The 21,448-nt window shown below is 44.3% G+C and overlaps 1 long non-coding RNA gene across 1 annotated transcript in view; it reads right to left on the minus strand.

Annotated features, from left to right (window-relative positions):
• LOC129382354 (uncharacterized) overlaps window positions 1–18,053 on the minus strand; it is a 29,094-nt gene extending 11,041 nt beyond the window's left edge. Inside the window, exon 1 of the long non-coding RNA XR_008610432.2 lies at window positions 17,972–18,053. This is a non-coding gene — a long non-coding RNA (uncharacterized lncRNA). The remainder of the gene's footprint in view (window positions 1–17,971) is intronic.
• Between the last annotated feature and the right edge of the window lie 3,395 nt (window positions 18,054–21,448).

The raw sequence follows: 21,448 nt of genomic DNA on the forward strand, positions 1-21,448 counted from the left end.
GACTCTGCTTTCTAGGTGCAGATATTTCTTGCATTTTAGCGACACATTTGTTCTCAGTGCTTACTCCCCGTAGTCGTCCTTACATTAACCTACCTTCATTGCCAACATTTTTGACCTCATCCTTGATTCCGTGAGCCTGCTTTCGAGGTGCAGCGGCATATAATGTAAAACTATTCCAATAAGACTTTATTTCAATCTCATGACCTGAAACTTACGTAACCGCCGACGCAAGCATCGGGCGGTGACCCGCATGGTTTTCTGAACAGACCAATCAAACGCTCTCTTTGTTCATAGGAGGTCACTTTTGTTTACTTTAAAAACTAATAACATAAATTGCGTACATTGGACGGCTTGTCTTATCTAATTGGTTAACAAGAGGCGAGGAGCACATTCAAGTGGAGAGGAATTCGATGGGGCTGAGCCAATGCACTCAAAATCGATAACCGGATAAAGAGGTTGGTGCCGGCGTCTGCGATTTGTCTGCTTTCCGTTACTTAGCTTGATGTGGCTGGTCGAAAATTGCGGCGGCATGCTACGGAAGGCTAAGAATTCCGCGAAACCGGATCCACAGCAAAGAAGAGTTGGCAGAGCGAGGTCGTATATAAGGTGCCGAAAGTGCTCGATAACGTTATACGGCCACGCAAAAAAAAAAAAAGAATATTATACGCAAATAAACTGGTTCTCTCTGGCGGATTCCAGTTGCCAATGCCTGGGCGATCGGCGGCAGCCATTCTCTATTCCTATCGGAACGGGGCAGTCTCCGCCTATTCAGAAGAAGAACCAGTTTTAGTCAGCATATTGATGCATATTTAACGCGTACGCGTCACTTTGGCGCGGTCAGTTTTCTCAAGTTCACGACTTCGCGTTACGAACAGGCGAAATGGACGCAGCCCGAAAAGTTTTGACCAACTGCAGAGGACTAATGGCGAGAAGGCGTCGAATAGAATATAGTAATTTTTTCTTTTGTTTGGTCTAATTGGGCACAATCAGTGTGTACGTACCATATCAGATGGGGAGCTGTCGCGGTTTCATGACGTCGCGTGACAGACAGCCAATTGGGGTGGTCACAAAAAGTTTTTCAGCAATTGGGGCGGGCTGATTGCAGCAGTCGAATAGGAAAGTTGGGAGTAGCTTTACGTTATAGTGCGCCAGATGTGTCGGCATTTTCGGGATACATTTGTTTCCATCCTTGTTTCGGTACATTTCTGCAACACTAAAGTTGCTCGTAAAAAAGGAAAATTCCCTAGTGGGCTAGTTGGTTCGACACAGTTAGCACAGTTGCGCAAGGCGACAAACGGAAAGGTCGAAAGCGGGAAAGCGGTGTAGTGGGTTTTGTTTTTCTAGCTTATGCCCTGTCCCTTTGCCACTTTTGTTCAACTATGCTAATTATTAACTTTGCTCGGCGCTTCTCCGACTTCAAGAAAGGCCCGAGCTTTGGAACCCCCTATTGCCTGATCTGGGGTGATACCTCGGGCGCCCTATACCCACGATAATTCCCACCGACCTTTGGTCAACTTCCAACGAAGACAAGAGGTCTGATGTTGAGCAAAAAATTGAATTTGCGAACGTTAGAGCTGCAACCATTACTCCCTCTTAAGTGCGTCGCACCACCTCATATATAGCGTGTCAATCAGAATGTCCTGAGGGGCTAGTTGGTTCATTCATATGACCTCTTGCTATATGCGCAATATTGGGGAGCAGTACAGGACGCAAAAAAGTACAGATAGAAATATCGAGCGCAGACTACCAACTGGTTTTTTTTTGCAGCTTTGGGTGCTGCAGAACCATTTGTAACCATTTGTTGACTGAACCGTCACAATAAACCAGTTTGTAGTCTGCGGTTGACCTTTCTAAGTGTCTCTCCTTGTGTGGAGTGGCGTTTCCCAATTTTGAGCATTTAGCAATCAGCCGTTATGATGTCAGCCAAGCTGTTCAAAGAAAAAAAAAAGATTTCAAAGTTAGCGTCCCCTTGTATGAAGGAAAAGAACGGAGTAGCAAAAGTGTGAATCAGGAAATTAACTGTTCGTTAGGCGAACCTGTGCGCACAAAAGCAAGTAACACTCGAAGCGCAACAATGGCGGCGGGCACAGTCAGTGATCGTCGTAACCTGATAAGCGCCAAGCACGTCGGCTTTTATGCATGACTCGTCGAATGTTCCATGGTAAGCGCTGGGGCCCGCGCACCTTCCAAGGCTGCTAGACAATTCGTGTCGCGTATACAATCTGATTATAGAAAGCTCGGCAAGAACATACAGAACACAAAGAATTAACGATAACATTTGAGGAAGTTCCAAATAAGGCAGGCGCGTCTTGCGCTAGGCGATAACATTAAGTTGTTAGCGAGACAAAACAGTCGCGTAGAAAACGATGACTAGGCGTACGTGTCGATATGATGCAAGATACAATTTCAAAACTTACGGTGTTTAATCGTCTGGCCTCTGTCTACCACACACTATAGATGTTTAAATTGCACTTGCGCCGTGTTCTGCAATCATTTTTCTTGAACAGCTTGGTTAACGTTAGCTGGGACACGCGATAAACTTGCTCTAAAGTTCTCTGTTTCTGATCAAAAATAACGTACAGCGCGAAGGACAAGTACTGCGATAGACGACATACACGGCGCTGTGTATGTCGTCTATCGCAGTCCTTGTCCTTCACGTTGTACGTTATTTTTGATCATGATTTACCAACAAGCTCAAACAACCACCCTAGTTCACTTCATTTCTAGAACAATGGGCCCTTTCTCTCAGCGCTCCGTATGTCGTCTATCGCAGTCCTTGTCCTTCGCGCTGTACGTTAATTTTGATCATGAATTACCAACTAGCTCAAGCAACCACCCTAGTTCTCTGTTTCATTAACGCTGCTTTTAGTTCGCCCTTCCTCCTTAGAGGATCTTGGTTGATGTTTCAGAAGGTCTTTCCTTCGCTTGTGTATACATTCAAGTGTTTATGTTGCTTGACTAAAGCGGATATAAGTTGCTGTTCGATTACCCACGTCATCACTCGTCTCTTCATTAAATATCCTAATTGCCGGTTACTCAGATTTGACATTAGGACCTATACATCGCATTTCGCCCCCAGCTGTATTGGCAAGTCCCTGTCGACATCTCGCATTGCCCGCTAGCAGAAATGTGTCGTCCGCTTGCATCAGCCCAGGGACCTTCTATCGCACCCTCCATTTGTCCATTATGGATGCAAGAAAAATGAAACCCTAATTCACTGCTTTCCCGTCGTGCATCTACGCCCGTGCCAAAAAGCGTGAACAACAACGTAGACAGAGGGAATACGTGCGTCAGTACACATCGAACATACAGTTGTTATTTGCACTTCCCACCTTCAAAAACAATTCGCACTAGGTTGTACTAACATACCTGCATAATGCAAAATCTGGCCACTACCGTTCTATAGATTTACGACCAGCTAACCGACGACATCCCTACGGGGGTGCATGGGCCTGAAACACTCGCGTGGCCGAATGTGCCGCCAGAACTAACCCCCATAGCACACGACGCGACGTCGTCTACGACGGTGCTGGCACACTGGTGCCCGCACGTTTCCGCTTGTTTTTCGCGTCCATTGACTCATTCGCGCGACTTGACGTCTCAAAGCAACTCTTTGGCTATGAGCAACTCCGTTGCTGAGCACTGCAGAATATTGTGCACCTCTTCGCCTAAATCTAAGTGCACGAGCGCTTTGAATTTCGCCCCCGTGCAAACGCGGCCAGTCGGAACGCGCGGGTAACGACAACGAACTAAGGAAAATAATGTTTAGAGCATGGCCTGGAGAATGCAAACCTTAAATTCCTTTTCTTGCACCATTTACTCCAGCGACGTCCCACATATACTATTATCGTTGCCTGCAGCAAAAATAATTGGTTGGTATATTGACCTTAAAAGCCGAGTTTCCGTAGCGCGAATTAACAGAACATACACAAACCACCTGCACGGTTGGCCAGGTAAGTCGCTTACATTCATGCCCTGTTAGTTTACGCTGCTCGAAGTCGTGTTTCGATAATACCGTTATGACCCTGTCAACAGTAGGATATGGAAACAACTAGAAGAAGCGGTTTTATTTTTATTATCTTTTTTTGCGTGTCCGGGTCTGCTAATAGCGATCTCCAAAGGGCGAACGTTCGCAACATAGCTGCTAGTCTGTATGTATTGCTACGTTGCCACGGTGACTATTTGCGCCTGCAATATTTTCAAAACGTCCAGTAGCACCGTTAGTTCTCATGATTACGGTCACCGTGGGAGTGTTGACGGAGCTTTGCTGGCAATGCCGCGTATTTGGCGAAGCTCGCACCCGCCGCTACCCCACGTTCTGCTGGTGCGTTGGCTTAGAGATGCTTCAAAAAAAGCGTTAGGAGACAAACCAAACTTAGTTAGGCTGCTCTTGCGACCACTGCTCACCACGGGAACGTCGCATAGTGGCATTCAAGTTCCATTTAGAATGACTAATTCAGAAACTCTGCCACTTGAAATCTTGAGGAAACAAACACACGTTCTTTTCGTGGTGTTTTCACTCTGAAAAGGGCACGCATTCTTGCCGCCTTTCGCTTACATTACCCCATCATGCTACTGTTTTCTTTTCAAGAATTTTCAGACCTCTAGACCTGTTATTCTTGGCCCAAGTATATTTACCTGCACGATATACCCCACCACAAATACAATATTTCTGATCAAAGGCTGCATTTCTTTCAATTTCTCGGTTGACGTGACACATGAGCAGGTATCTTCGAGGAGTACGGTAATGGCGATGCACCATTACCGTACCCTAATGGTGCCTTTCGCTGCGCAGTCGATAATTGATGAAACTATCACGAAACGATCTCACAACGGCGAGTGCCTAATGCACACACACAACAAGCAAATCATGCGTAAACAGCGATTGAGAGCGAAGTGATAGGGGAGGTTGTGGCGACATGTTATATGGTGGCAGTTTCGCGAAGTTAAAAAAAAAGAACTATACAAGCAAAATCAAATCCAACGTCGGAGGGAGCATCGGCATGAGGATGTCTGAAGCTGATAGAAGAGGTCCTGATTCTTGCTTATCAAAATCTCTGTGTACTGAATCAGTACAAATAATTTATCCGCTAATCGAAAGCTTGGTCTTACTCTATTATATAGTTCCCTAAGCATATTAGGTTTCTCTACTCACTTCAAAAGCTTCAATTTTATGGCTTGTTTTGTCATTATCACCCATACTGACAGATTGTACAGGTTAGTCTTACCAGCCTACCTGTACAAGCTGTCTTATCCTTATCCCATTTACATTTGTAAACAGGGTTCACCCTGCTTTCAGACCACTCTGTTGCAATTTTCTTTGTTTTAATAACTTGCTCTGTGACACTAGTCCCCTGTGCGTTGCTGTTTGTACCTAGCTGATTGATTAGCTGTATTGTGATTTCATATTTTCCTGCTGCCACGTTGGTAGGAACATTTCCTTCGGTTTTTTTGTTTTTTTTTTTTTACTCTGGATCAACTGTGACGTCTCGCACCACGCCTTCTAATTCCACACGTGGCCTCCGAGACGCATAGCGCGCCGGTGTGTTTGAACACTGCCAAACAATTCCCACTCCCCGCGGTTATTCATTGCAAATTGCGCTAATGCACCAGCCTGCTAGTTTTGTAGAACTCCTGTGAGCCGGGCTCTATTTCGCAGAGCCTCAAAGAAATTTTAAAGGGGTCTTTTTTTTTTTATTGGATAGTGCCTTTATAGCAGTTCTGCCGACATTTTTATACTGCGCTATATTCGGGACCGGCCCATATTTTGGTTAAGAGGCCAGCAGAACGAAAAGTGCTTGTAGTATCCAAAGATCCAAAGATTACTACTTGCAATAAAAACTGGGCTGCATCAGTCTCAGCAAGCGCCGTTGGCGCCAATCGAATCCAGTAGCTCTGCTCATGTTCGGCTGAAACTTTTGCCTGCTTGACAGAATCGGCGAGCTGCACTCGCAATGACCATTGTGCACATAACATACTACAATAATTCTCCAGCGCAGCTACCAACTCATCGAAGGATCCGTCTTTCTCGAACGAGCTGCGACGTTCAGAAATCTGTGGCCCGAGATCAAGAAGGCGTTCTCACGTAAGATAGAAAGAAAAAAAAACGTGGCAACACGGCCGCGCTGTGAGAGTGAGGGATTGAAATTTAGCGAAACTTGCGTAGCCTAATGCTATGCATATTGGAATTATCGCTGATAGCAATATTTGTACCCAGCCGTCATCTCTGATCCCGGTGTCTTCCCCAGTGGTTCCCACATCGTACTCCCCTGCATAATTGTATAACCTTGGAAATTACCTGGCTAAGGTTGATTCTTGGACGAGTTGGAGGACCACTTCAACATGCGTTGCCGTTAAATTTGCTGGTGTATGGAAAATTTTACATGCAATCTGCAGTGGCGTATGTTCGACGACAGAACGGCCTCTGCAACCCTTTCCCACTTTTTAAAGGCCCCTTACCAGGCCGAAATGCAGATTTTGTTCACACAGTGTAAGTTTTTGAGCGCCATCTAGGGAGCATCTTACCAGGAGCATTTTTCAAATTGGTTGAATATTAGAGGAGATAAGAGACATCGAAATGTACAGTTGCCATTCTGCCATGAAGGAGGTGAGCGTCATAGGCAACGCAGATACTCGATATTTCTGCGTCTACTACTGTCCACAAGTGACATTTCTTCCGTGTCTTCTCCCACACTGGAGCCGGGGACAAGGTCACGTTTACCCTACCCTGGCCTACCAATGCCCTTGCATTGAAGTCGTCCATCAGTATGGTGTACATTCTTTTCGCTTTACTCATCGCCGATTCCACGTCTTCATAGAAGCTTTCGACTTCCTGGTCATCATGACTGGATGTAGGGGCGTAGACCTGAACGACCTTCAATTTGTACCTCTTATTAAGTTTCACAATAGACCTGCCCCCCTCTCGTTAATGCTATAGAGTTCCGGTATGTTACCAGCTATATACTTTCTAATCAGAAATCCGACTGCTAGTTCTCGTCTCTCCGCTAAGCCCCGGCAGCACAGGACGTGCCCGCTTTTTAGCACTGTATATGCTTCTTTTGGCCTCCTAACTTCACTGAGCCCTAATTATATCCCATTTACTTCCCTCTAATTCCTCCTATAGAACTGCTAGACCCGTCTCACTAGATAACGTTCTAGCGTTAAACGTTGCCAGGTTCAGATTCCAAAGGCGGCCTGTCCGGAACCAGGGGTTCCACCACCCTCTGCTGCGGCGCAGGTCTGACCGCCGCCGTGGTCAGTTGCTTCGCAGCTGCTGGGACTGAGGGCTAGGGTTTGATTGTTGTATTTATATAGGCGGTTGTGGCCAAGTACTGATCCAGGGTGGGCAATCCTGCTCTGGTGAGGGAGTGCGTTACCGGTTCTGGTAAACCGGGATCTGGCCGCACTACACGCCTGTTTATGCGATTTCATTAACACGCGGATTTTTTTTAATCCGGTGGAAAATTGCGCGGCACCGGGATTCGCGCCATGGTCCCCTTGCACGCGAGGCGGATGATCTACCTCTACGCCACCGCTGCACCTGCAGCTGCTGCGGTGGCGTAGATGTAGAACATCCACTCCACCTCGAACAACCGCAGTTATGTGTGCATACGATAATAACATATTCTTTACAGCTACAACAACAGTATAGCTTGAATTAAAGGTTATCAGTTATCCGAAGAAACTCTCTTGCTGGTTACATCATAAGCTAAATACAAGGTGCTTCGAAACAAAATATATATTTGCTCATACTAATAAATTGCGCAATTGCAATGCAGCTATTCCTTTTGAATATACGATGATAGAGCATGTAAAATGTCAAAGTTTCTCTGATCGTGGTTTCAAGAAGATTTGGGCGGGAACACACATCGACAAACTTTCTATAGAACAAAGTACAACTCTTTGCTGCTGATATAGACTGAATGCATTTGTTTCCATACGGCTGAAATGCTCCTTATAGTACTCACGTAATAACACTGAGTTAACCTATTCATTAAGAGGCACAGCTTCGCAAACACTATAATAAATTGGCATTACTAAAAAACCATTTTTATATTCTATGTGAAAAATAAAACAAGTGTTTTACTGCAAGCTAATGCAACACATTACAGAAAATAAATCACCGTCTATTGAGAATCTATACCCGCCAAACTGCACTGCAACTACATTGACACAATATGGAAACTCCAAAAATAAGAACCAGTTATGGAATCCAACCTGTCAGTTAGAAGGTACATGTATCTTCACTACTAAATCGCTACATAATTATGACGACGACATCATGAAGCGTTCAATTAAATCATATTAATACTTTCCTATTCGAAGAATATTGAGTTTTTGTTAATGAAGCCGTATTATGAATAGTGAGTTTCTCCCTCCCCCATTTTCTTTCTACGTTTTATTTTTCAAATTAAAACTGTACCTACATTTAAAAGGTACCTTGAGTGTGTTCAGGGGTATTCAGTCATTTTGCATATGTGTTCTTTAACGAAAATTTGGTTCTGTATCGCGGCCCTTGTTTATGTTTGGCTTGTCTATGTGATTTGTTTGCAACAGTGCGGCCTGCGTGCCGAATTATAAGAGCAATAGCCTTCCTCAGACCACGCGGCTATTTGCTTCTGCTTCTTTTCCATTCTAAGCAGAAGAAATAAATTTGTTCATTCATTCATTCGAAGAAATGGGAACACGATTAGGACGAACATACTCTACCGGACCGGTAAATGTGGATCATGTAGTCTTCGGAATAAAAAAAAAAACAGCACAATAAAAATGAACGACCAGGGGAGAACTCACGACTAACTTTATAGGGGTATCAAAGAAATATTTCTCAAAATCTGAATTGGATGTCGCGAAGTATCTCTCCGATTTTACTTATCTAGAATATTGTTAGGCGTAGATGTGGACCTCTCCCATGAATCAACTTTGTCCGTGTCTAGTTTCTGTCTAGGACATCCATAAAAGGGACCACCTGGCCCTCGAGCATGCGCGGAAAAAAAGGAAAAAGCTTGTCCGGTATCAATCGTTCCCTTTCTTTGTATGCGCCGTGATCCGCACACACAAAAAAGAATCCACTATCTTGCTATCGAAATGCTTATCAGTGGGCTAATCAAAAGCGCACGTTTACGCATTCAAGGCACACGAGGAAGAGGAGAGACGTCTGGGTGTGACGGGACCGCCGAACGCATTTGGAGCCACGTAAGCGAATGCCGCCCATGCAGCTCTCGTGACCCCCTGAGCCACCGGAACTGCCGCGGTTCAAGGCCTTGAGCGCCCCGACGAAAGTGGCTCCTGGCCCACTTTCCCAACCGGCCTGCCCCACAGGGGAACGCCGGTGTGTCGTCGTAGACGAAGGGCGCCGTGTCGGCGGCTCCCGTGTAGCATTTTTGGATTTCATTGCTATTTTCGCTGTGTAGGGACTCCCACAGCGTTTCAATACTCAATGCGTGACGACAAGGTCGCATATTTGAGTGCGCGTTGAAGCATTTCATGCTGCTTTGGTTTCTTACCAACCCCGCAGTTTCGTGAATTTTGTATTTATTTTGGCTGTGATTTTGAGTTTGCTTGCAACATGACTTGCGTTGGCAGGTCGAAGAAAAGGTAAAAGGAACTAAAACGCAGCGGTGGGACTTGGACCCTTTTTCTTAATCCTTCTTGTGGAAACGTGTGCCTTTTCTGAATATTCCTAAAAGCACAAGGCGTGGGTGATTTCATGTTTCCTTTATTCGGGAATGTGATCGCCCTTTTATGACAGCGTTATATAGAAAATAAAAAAATTGGCATTTGCATGTCTCCGTGTCGTATTGTCGTGATTAGAATGGTTTCTAACACTTCGCAAGACTTTCTAGGGAACGAATTTGGAATTCATAATCCCTCATCAAGCATAAAATATTTATTTACTACGTAAGTTAGCTCTTGCTAATCTAACGGCAAATATAATAAAATAACGTCAATGTTGCCTCTACTTGAGTGTCTGTCTATGGAACAGCCTAAATCAAAGAGCTTTTTCCTTTGAACGAAAATCAGTTTGCAAATTTCCTGCCGCATCCGTAGTAACCCATTCATTGTCTGTCGTAGCCTGTGAATATCCCCACAATCCGTTTTAGCGTTCTTGCGCCCCTGTAAAATACCCGACGGAAACTATTTTGGGGACACAATGCGTATAAATACGCAGATAAAAGATATACGGTGTCTGCCCTGGCGCTAAGTTTATCAATACAGCTTTGAACATTTCAATGCAAACACGTACCGTGAACAACGCCGACGGTCTCATGGGGCGCCCAATAGCCTCCGAAGCGCTAATGAGACAAGTATAGTGAGGGGAGGCTAGGAACGGTGACCACTGACACTCTCTCCTACGTCTTGCACCGAGAGCAAACAACTCAAAGCAGTCAATCTTCACTGAAAGAGGCAAAAATCAGGTCATCCGACACTGCAGTACACAGTTGAATCCCAGCAGTATACCACTATGTGAGAACAGGCAGAGTATGGTTCCGTTAGATTGACAAGTAATTCCACAAGTAATGCTTTCAAATTATTTGAATATCACATCTTTATTATACGCCACACTATGGTCCAGCCATCAGTCCGCGGGTTGCTTCTAATATCTTGCTATGAAACAATTTCTTCGTAGCTTAATCAGTATATAAAAAGTATTAAAAGACAGAGAAGAGCCAACCGTCAGCAATTTCATCCGACTCTAAGCTCATTCACTGTGAGAATAACACTGTCATTTTAGTGCTTTGTTGTCCGCTCGTCGGTGCCGCATATCCACGATGGGGAATTCACGAAGAGTTGGATGGAATTATAAATATGCATTTAGCTGAGTATAAGAAAAACGTTAAAGCCTTTCAGAAATTGCCAGAAAACTGAAGAATATCATATTTTACTCAGAGCTTAGGAAAAATACTGCTTTTGAACAATAAGGAATTGTCCAATGGCAGAACAGGCACCCTTATAACAATGTCCCGGAAAAGAGGCTCACAAAGGAAGGAAGAATGGTTAGATTGCAAGAAATGAATCCGTCTCGTGGAACGATTCTGCTGAAATGTATTTCCGGGAGCATATTAAAGATCTCCAAGTGATGAAGATTTCCGGAATCCCCCACTACAGCGTGCCTCATAATCATACCCTGATTATACCACGTTAAACCCTAGAATTTAATAATCATTGCTTTAATGATTTCCCTAGGGGTTAGCACCAGTGGCAGAATGAAAAGAAAAGTCACCGCCAAATTAGCACATGGGTGAGGATGCCACACAAGCTTTCTGAAAATACACCTTTACAAGTCTCTCAGCGTAATCTAGCTAGAGAGAGAGAGAGAGAGTAAACTTTACTTTCAAATCAGTAAGATTTGAGTCCGGCGTCTTTTTAGTGGGTCTGGGCACCCGCCGCGGACGCGGTTCCGCGACCTTGTCTCGAAGCGGCTTCCTCGGCTCGCTGGACGGCCCAGAGTTGTGCTGTCAGGCTCGAGCTGAGCAGTGCGGTATTCCAGCGCGAGCGGAAGCTGGCGGTGGAAGAGACGGAGGGGTCGGTACTGCCCGACTTGTTTGTTAAGTGTTGACATTTCCATAACATGTGATTAAGTGTGGCAACCTCGCGACATGATGTGCATCTGTTTGTAGTGTATATGTCTGGATACATGGCGTGCATGAGTCTGGGGTTTGTGTAAGAATCCGTTTGTAATTGTCTGAAGTGTACTGTTTGCGTCCTATCTAACCTAGCGTGATTGAATGGGTATACGCGTAACTGATAGTGTGTCGTGATGTCGTGGAAACTGGTCATACGATTCTCTCACGCCCAGACCTTTGCAGTACTCCGCAGGGGCTCTTCCTCCGATGATGCTCGGCGAGTGAGGCCTCGAGCAACGCGGTGAGCCGCTTCGTTGGGGGTGCTCAATCCAGTGTGTGCCGGGATTCATAGCAAATACCTTCGGTTATCGAAGTCGGCCTCTCCCTGGCGTACGGGATGTCGCTGGAGTAGGTGATGCGCCTCTTGCGAGATGCGCCCATTTGCAAAATTGCGAATTGCCGTTTGCGAATCGCAGATCACGTATGTTGCTTTGGTTTGTGTGAGGGTCAGTGCTATGGCCGCTTCCTCTGCCGCTTCGGCATGTGCCGTGTTCGCGGTGACGCTCGTGAGGTGGTTGCCTCGGCGGCTGGTAACTGCCGCCACGAAACTCTTCCTGTCTCGATAACGGGCTGCGTCGGTAAAGAACGCCTCCTTGTTGTTGGAGTAACTTTGGTTCATGTGTTGTGCCCTGGCTTTACGTCTCCCTGTGTGGGGTTGGGGGTGCATGTTGCGAGGCAATGGGGGTGCGTATAGATTCTCGCGTATGGTTCTTGGAATTTCTACTTTGATGCCATGCTGGGGGTGGTATGTGATGTCGAGCTTTTCGAGCACGTGTCTGCCCGGGCGGGTCTTGGATAGGCGCTCGCTGTGGGACACTTGTTGCGCCTCCACACAGTGCCTACACAGCGCTGTGTGCGTGCCACTCTGTCGTATCCTTGTCTTTATTGCGCTGTGCCCGTTTCAGAAAAATACCACCTTAAGCATATAAAAATGTCGATTTGATAGCCGACAGTTAAACAATATCAATAACAATGCCCAGGCAAGCAAACTCTCACGCAATAAGTGCTCTGAATGAAATATGTTTATAAGAATTATTATGCCCGCCTATTGTAGTGCAACTTAAAAAGTAACCTAAAACATGTCTTCAGGTTTCTGTCTTATTCACTTAATACGCAGAGGAAAATTCCTAAAAAGCATCACTGCAACATGATTAAAATATTAAATGCCGCAGCATGCTCTAACGTTGTGGGGGAGAAATTGTAAGCCTTTTGGAAGACTGTTCTTTCAAAAAGCTGTTTGAGAAGAATCAGCTCAGTGATTGCTTGTTTTTTTTTTTTTTTTTTTTTTTTAAACATCAGGTGCCCCTAACTGCATTTATTCTTATTCGTGAACTGTTTTCATTGCAATACAATGTCGTACAGATTGCGCATACTTAAGGTAAACAGAATGGTCCCGGAATTGCCTACTTTTCTCATATGCATGGCGCTTGAAGAGCGGATGTTGCAAACATGAAAACTACACTAAAATACAGGATGTAAGACTGTGGTATAGAGATGTTTTAAGCGAAAGAGGCAGTGTTGTTTTTGTATAGTGACAATACCACATTATAGCAAAAAAGAAGTGATAATAACGTTGCTTGTGGAATTCAAGATCAGTGTTCTTCAAACATCATACAAGATTGTTTTGCAATAACGCCCTCCAATTTTCTCTTGGCAAAGCTATGACTCAGGCTACGGCTATGGCACAAAATAGCGTTCTGTTGTGCAGCGTACCATGTGACGCCCAATGCATTTTACCCGTACTTCACTAATCTTTAGAAATAAGCAGCCTTTGCGCAAAATTTACACACCACAAAGGAGACGAACACAGCAAGCGCTTTGTGCCGTTCGTCTTCGTCTCTCTGAAATGTCGAATTTGGCGCGCAATATTTTATTCCTCCTAATCACGCAAGTAGCTCTCCGCTGCTGAGCATGGGGGCGCGGGTCCAATCCCCCCCCACGGCGGTCGCATTCCTAATCGAGATGCAATGCTAAAGCGGCCGTTCATTTGGCATTCGGTGCACGTTAAAGATCGACATCTGGTCAGAAATTAGTTGTAGCCCTCTTCTACGACGTCACTCGTAACCCAACCTTAACCTTGCGCCCCTCTACCGCCAAGGCCCGACGCCAAAAGAAAAACATGTATCATCAGTGCTTCAAGAAGAACACCATATTTTCGCGATTTCCTCATTGATATACGCGCTATCGTAATCTGCTTATCTGTGTCATTCGCAGTAGTCTAAAGCTAGCAATGAGGCATTTTCCATTGAGTTATTATTAAAGACAAGAGTGATCACCAGTGAGTACTTAACGCTTCAATAAAAACACCAATGCTACTACTGCTTTTTCATTAACGCAATAAATTGCATTAGGTTATATGCAGGTAAGTAATCTCTTAAAAAAACAGAATACACCTAACTTGTTCAAATGCATTCAGTCGAAGCAACATTACACGTAATGTGTTCCCTGCCGACAAAACTGCACTTTGTGCACCGTTAGAGCAATTTTGATGTCATCCTGTGACCTGCGAGGACAGACGGGAAAACAGACCATAGCAAAGGAGAGAACGGCAGTTTGGCTTAAAATCCAAAGCTGCGACTGCGCTACGCGGCGCACCATTTTCTGCAATACTCACGGAAATTAGTTAACCCATGCCAAATATATGTGTAGTAATTACTGAAATTATATCCCGCCAACCATGGAGATCCTTCTGAAATACATACCAAAACTCTGAAAATTATTCTAATGATGTTTTAATGAGCAACGATTCATATTCCTTTTTCAGCAATTCACAAAACGCGTCACTGTACGGAGGCATGTATCAGACATCTTTGCAGAAATTGCTTTCGAAAGTTATTCGTACCGCCAAAATAGAGCAATATGGGGCTACTTTACTGAAACAAGAATGTCAACGAGGCATACCTGCTCTAGCTTACCGAAAAAACGACCTCATGTCCTTCTGGTTTTACGCGAAGGATTCTATGTATTTATTTGATAAGGTTGCCTAAATAAATGTAATGAGCAATTGTTTTTACTACTGATACGTTTATCTTACTCCATACACACCCAACCAGTTTGTGCAAAGAACTTGGAATACCTCGTTGTCAAAAGCGCTCGTTCAGTACTGCTACTGGAAATATCATCCCTCTGACCTAGAAGCTTTCGTCCATCCATTTGCAAGGAAGGCTTCCATTACCTCTAAAGATACACAATATTCACAAGACAGGATGTTCTTGGAACATACAAAAATATTATGGTAATATTAAATGTTCATGCATGACGTCAATATCAATTTATAATGGCTTAGATCGTATATTGTTAGCTTACGTCTGTATATTTATAACACACATCTGTACGTAGTATGTGCTGTTTGTGTCTTTTCATGCCGATAAATCTTGGTTCATCAGCCACCTCATTTGAAAAAGTTTGAACTTATGTGCGTGCACTTTTGAACTCTCCTGTGTTTACAGAACTGTGCCTCTTACTGTTCATTTACTCCTTTCTGCGGCTTCTTCTGCCTTTACGCGGGAATTCGCGAATGCTTTTTATCTTTGTCTCAATCTTTACGTGCTCTTAGTTTTTCTTGCCCTGCGAAGAAACGGTGCCATTGGTGCCATTTAAGGCGCAATTAAGGCGCCAAACCTCTCCTTCAATTACACATCAATAAAATATTAAAAAAATATTATTTCATTGTCCCTCTGTCAATAGCGCACGAGGTTTTCAGGTCCCTGAAAGTTTCGGTTGTTAAGCCTAACGAGGTTTCATCAGCACCCTCATGAAAAATTCTAGAAGATTCCTTCGGGTTGTTAGGTCTCTTTTGAATCGTACAATATTGAATTACAAGACGTATCTGCAACCAGGCGTTCTCGGCCATTCATACTTATCCATATAGTTTTAAATGCACTTCCCGAATACAGTCAGTTGACAGAAATCTCCACCTCGAAAAGTTCTTGAATAAGGAGTTGAATTTTAGAATGTATTGAATGTCTCCGCTGCACTGCACTGCTTTTAGTTTTTGTTTGATTTGTACATCATGAACTTCTATCACCTCGCATTAGGTTACAGCAATCCCGACCATAGAAATTATGCGCTGAATCACTTTTCCATCCGAATGAAGCACTCTAATATAGGACTATGTAAAGGGGAGGAAAGTTGCTCGTCTTTTTGACAATGATTTTCAAACGGCGCGAAGTCCGCTGCCTTTTAATGCGGCTGTCGGACCTAATTGGGTGCAAAAACAAAATGGTGCGACTGTGTTCTACTCCGAATTCCGCAAGCTCTACAGTTAAAATATTACGCGCTAGTTTCTGGAACGTTTCTGGTGGATTCCACGGCGCCGTCAGGTTCGAGGTAACGCTAAAAAAATTTAAATCACTGCTCTTCCAGCTTCGTCTCATATCGTACCACGCGCCATGCAGTTCCTACACATGCGTGGTGACTAGACGCTTTCTTTTTTCACGTCGACACGTTCACGAACTTCGATAACCTCAGGTATTGCAACTATCACAAAAAATATGCGATTGCCCTTTCCCTTTTTACTGTCATAACGCAAGCTAACGAAAGTAAGTCTTCGCAGCGCACCAGCAAGGAGGAATTCATGGAGCAGGGGCCTCAGCCTATTATGAATTGAATTGCTTTATAAGGTGTCTGCCTCATGCTGCTTTCTTGCAGTTCTGTTTAACCAATGTTGTCAACTTTTGCACCCGTGAGTGGCCATAGAAATTACGACACCCCATACCACTTATACAGTGCTTCCGTTTACGCGAGCGTTATTTACGAACAGTCGACTGCGCAACCAAAACTAAGAAGAAAGCAGAGGTAGACAAATAAAAGAAAGCGCTTTAATTCAGTGCCACAAAAACTATGCTTCATGCAAACATCGGCGAACAGTGACATTGCCGTGTTTAACATAGATCTATCAGATATGTTTCAAACATTACTGTTTCTACAGCTTCGCTGTCTGCCATGGTGACCTCAATAGCTATGGCGCTGCGATGCTGAGCTTGAGGTTGCGGGTGCAATACCAGCTACGGAGGCTGCATTTCGTTCGGGTACTGTGGATTGGGTGCATGCTAAAGAAACCCAAGTGGTCGAAATTGATAAGGGACACTCCGATATTTGCGTGCCTCGTAATCAGATCGTATTTTTGCATGCAAAATCCAAGAATTCATTATTACTATTTGTTTCTTTCGTTGCCGGAAAAACAGATGATTGGGCGAGATCTTTTTCTTATATATTTATTGGCACAGTTGAAGGGCTAAAATTCATTTTTCTGGTTAAGAGGTTTATATTGCTTTGTAGCTTCGTTCGGTCATCTTCTGTTAATTTACGTGTTGTATTTACTCCCATACCCTATTGGATGAGGTCATGCAAAAACTAGCTCGACTCTCACACATGTCGCTAAAACACGACAGTGCGCATGTGTAAAGACCGCTTCACCGAATATTGCTAAACAACAGAAAGCCATAGTATTTACTAGTGCACATCACTGGAGCAATCACCATGGGCTTATGCCGAACGAACTCCATCAATAAGAGTGTGGTAGACCTTTGTACGCAAACATTGCCATGAAGACGTTTTGGACTTGTAGAATTGTGTTCTTCTGAAGAAAGCAAGTGTCATCTCCACCAAAGTCCTTTATTTTCATATTCAGCTTTGGCATGGACAGAGAGTATAAACAATTGACCATACAACTGGGCCGCATAGACTGCGAATTTCTTTGTTAATTCAGTTCTATAGGAGAGTGCGCTATCACGCTGTCCAGTAAATTACGAAAGTAAAGAAACGCAGCTGTGTGAGAAACTGTGCGCTGGAGTGAAGACAAAGAGTAGTGTAGTTCAAAAGAAATCAGTATTACAAAGCATATGCTCCGAAATGTGCAGTCCTGTGGGATTTCCCCTATAGTTCCGGTAGGACATTCAACTCTTGAATCATAAAATGTGGCTTTGCAATGAACGATTACCCCTTTATTTTACAACGTTATTCGTGCACTCGTTCTTTTATACACGTCCCTTCTTTGTTCGAAATTTTTGGAAGCTGCCCGGCTTCCTGCTGTGAAGAAAAACCATCTCAGAATAACGCTGCCAGAAAGGAGTAATATTATGAAACGCTACAGTACATCCAATTGCTCTTTTTAAAGGTACATTATTGGAAGTCAGTTTTGCTTCCACATAAGAAACCCTACTATAATTAATTTAAGAGGCTTCTGACCACACTCGCTCAAAATGGGACACTAAGAATGCGTCATTTGGATATCTCGTAAATGATAACAAATGCGGTGGATCACTCAGGTTGTTCCGCGAAGCCATTAGGCAGCCTAATATCACAATTTTACATGGAATGATGAGCCCAACACGTGTCCTCACCTGGAACTCCGAGAGCAATCTTTCGCGTACTCCCAAAATCCTTGTTGCCGGAGGCACCTGGCGACGAGGGAGAGATCGCGTTCGCAAATGGCTCGCACTTTGCGCAAGCGGTCGCTTCCAGTGGCGAGAGGCCCCCTCTTTTTAGGCGCCCCCGCAACACACGCCCCGCGACGACGTTGGCCCGCTTTTTCGCGGCCGTCGAACACGCCTACCCCGGGCCCTCCTTCTCGAACTCTCGGCAGAGAGGCGAGTGCGACTCCCACCAAGCGTGTCCTCCCCCCGGGCGCCCGCCGCTAGCGGGGTTTCCCCCGCCGCCAAAACAGTCCTCGCTTTCGGACGCCCGCTGACCACCGCGAGTGATGGACGGGCCATCGGAACCGCTGGTCGTCGGGTGGCGTCTCCGCTCCGATGGAGCGGGCGGAAGGGCCGCGCTTCGCTGCTCAGACCAGATGACATCGGCCGCCCCGTTTGAGCCAACGGACTGCGACTCGCGCGGTTCGCCGTCGCAACTCGGCCGCTGCTGGCGCGCTCGTTTTCCACGCTGACAACTCTCGCTGTGCCGAGTGAGTTGCTCTCGCCAGAGGTTGACGCCCTTTGGCTCTCGTGCAAGCGCGGGGTGCGTCCCGGCATAGCTTGAAAGAGCCTGCTCCACATTTTCGTACTAATAACCATACATGATTAATAAAAAAATAATAACAATGAATATTAATAATAATTATACTATACTATAATACTATAATTTATTATATTGTCAATACCGACCCAACACATTTTATTAAGGATGAAGTTACAGTCCAGCTTTCTGGTCCGCGCACAGATGACTGGACAGTAAAATGTGATAACCGACTTAACTGACTTCATCTCGTTCTAATGCGTTACAAATCAATGCGCTAATAAATAAAGCTGCGTGGTTCTGAGCGAAAAACAAACTTCCCAATTGAAATAACACCCGCCGCGGTGGCATAGCGGATACGGCGTTGCGCTGCTAAGCATGAGATCGCGGGATAGTGTCCCGGGCGCTGCGGCTGCATTTAGATGAGGCCGAAATACAAGAACGCCCGTATATCGTGCATTGGGTACACGTTAAAGAACCCCAGGTGGACGAAATTAAGCCGGAGTCCCCCACTACGGCGTGCCTCATAATGAGATCGTTGATTGGCAGGTAACACCAAAAAATATCATTTTTTTTTTTAATTTATGCAATGCTCTCTTGCATGGTTGGAAGAACAAGAATAAGTGGATGAACACAACATACCTAGTGTCACATATAGGTCTGGCGTTAGCTGGGATGCTCACGATAGTAAGATTCGAAAAAAGTGTTGATCTGCACTACAGGACAGATATTGGGCCATCGTGCTTTTCTTCCATTTCGCATACCACTTCATATACACCACAACTCTTTGAATCACATCTTACTGCAGTGTAGTATGGACAACTACTACTTCGTTACACAGGGAATCTTCCCTACTTCTCAAATGCAGAATATGCCTTCGGATCATGCACTATTTATTTATTTATTTATTTATTTATTTACATGTACCTTACAGGCCTTCGAGAAGGCATAGTGTAAGGGGGGAAATACGGTAACATATTAGTATGGAGTCGGGAAAGAAATAAACATCAGCAACAGAACATGGAAAATTAATACGTTAGCAAATACAATATGTAGAGCAATAACAATAAATGGTAAACAATAACATAATAGCATAATAACATCGTAAACGTTTTTGCATGTTATACAGTAAAACAGTATTGTTATAGTTATACAGTATACAGTATACAGTATAGTTACAGTTATACAGTAAAACAGTTATACAGTATTGTAAAAAAAAAAAAAATGGGAGCACTGAAATTCTTTAACATTGCAGAAAAAATGCAAGAAAATTAGAAAAGACATGACGTGTTTAGACGGTTGAAACGGCATATTGATTGGTTAGTAGATTGCGAAATGCAGTGTGTTTAGTTTGGCATGCAATGGTATCTGGCAGTGCGTTCCATAAGCGGACCGCACGAGGCAAAGCTGAAAAATTAAAAGCATGCGTGTTGCCATAAATTCGGGTGTAGCTGAACTGATTGTTCAGTCGTTGTGACGTCGAGGATGCTTTCTTCAGGTTTGATAATGTTAGGCCAACTGTGTGAACAAATCTATGAAATAATAATAGAAGGGAAATATCACGGCGAGTAGTTAGTGGTTGCAACGAAAGATCGATTTTTATTTGGGTTACACTTGACTGGTTACTATAATTTTTAGAAATGAAACGGCTCGCTCTATTCTGGATGCTCTCCAGGAGTTCGATGAGGTAATTTTGATGAGGAGACCATATTGAGGAGACCATTGTTCCTGTAACCTGTATGTATGAATTTCGTATTTTACGTTCCTTCCGCTTCTCATCTATTGTAGCCTATTGCATCTATTTCAAACCAGATTCGCACCACTGAAATTTCGCAGCAAACGTGTTAACAACAGAAGTGATCCTACATGTTTCCTCCCACGTTTCAGCGCAGCTTATAAATTGCAGATCTAAGCACACAGTTTACCCTTTATATTAAGTTAGTGTGCCAACACTGATCAATAATCATTAGTTAAACCAAGCCAACACTTTGCTGATGAGCAATTCGTTTCACATATTATCGCGAAAGCGTTAAGGGACCCGCGTCGTAGGAATACTGGCGTCGGCGTCGGCGATGTTGCCCGCAACAAAATAATCATCCCGAACCATGTACCCCGATCCACGCAGGCCCTCCGCGTGGTGCAGAGCCATTACTCAACTAAATTTCTGAAAGTAAAATGCGTCAAAAAAAAAAGTAAAGTACGGCTTACAGACAAACTCCGTACAGGATAGCGCAGCATCGTAATCTGAATATACGAGAAAACATGGTTCTGTTACGCGGAAATTAAAGCACAGACCCCTTTCACGCCTGCAGTTTGAGGTCTCTCTTAGCAGGAGCTGCGCGCCCCGCGCATCTGCGGTGCCCGCCGTGGAGGGGGGGTGGGGGTGGAACAAAAAGAAAATAATCAGTAAGCTCACCTTCGTGCACAGCATTCCTCGCCTGCGTTTCCAGGAAAACATTGCGGTTACATATGCTGCAGTTGCCGGGAAGCGTGAGAACCAGTCTGTGATATTTTAATGCCATCACACTCCACTCTTAAAGGCTTAAGTTTGAGTCTCCTCCAAATATTTTATGTGTTTCAAAAGCTAATACCCTCTTCGAGTATTCTTAATACGATTTCAATGTTCCCGTACAACACGTTGTTGAGATGGTCGGTGCATTGTATTTAAGAAAAAAAAAAACAGCCAGAGAAAGACGCACACAAGAAACATACAAGACAAGAAAGACGCTGGAGAAAGCCTCTTTCCTTTCTTCTTGTGTGTTTCCTGGGTGCATCTTTCTTTGGCTGCTTTTTTCTTAGATTCAAATTTTATTTTTCATTCTCAATTTTTTTACTAAAATTATTGTGTATAGATTGAATATTGC

Source organism: Dermacentor andersoni, chromosome 6 (assembly GCF_023375885.2).
Source record: "Dermacentor andersoni chromosome 6, qqDerAnde1_hic_scaffold, whole genome shotgun sequence".
Taxonomy (NCBI): Eukaryota; Metazoa; Arthropoda; class Arachnida; order Ixodida; family Ixodidae; genus Dermacentor; species Dermacentor andersoni.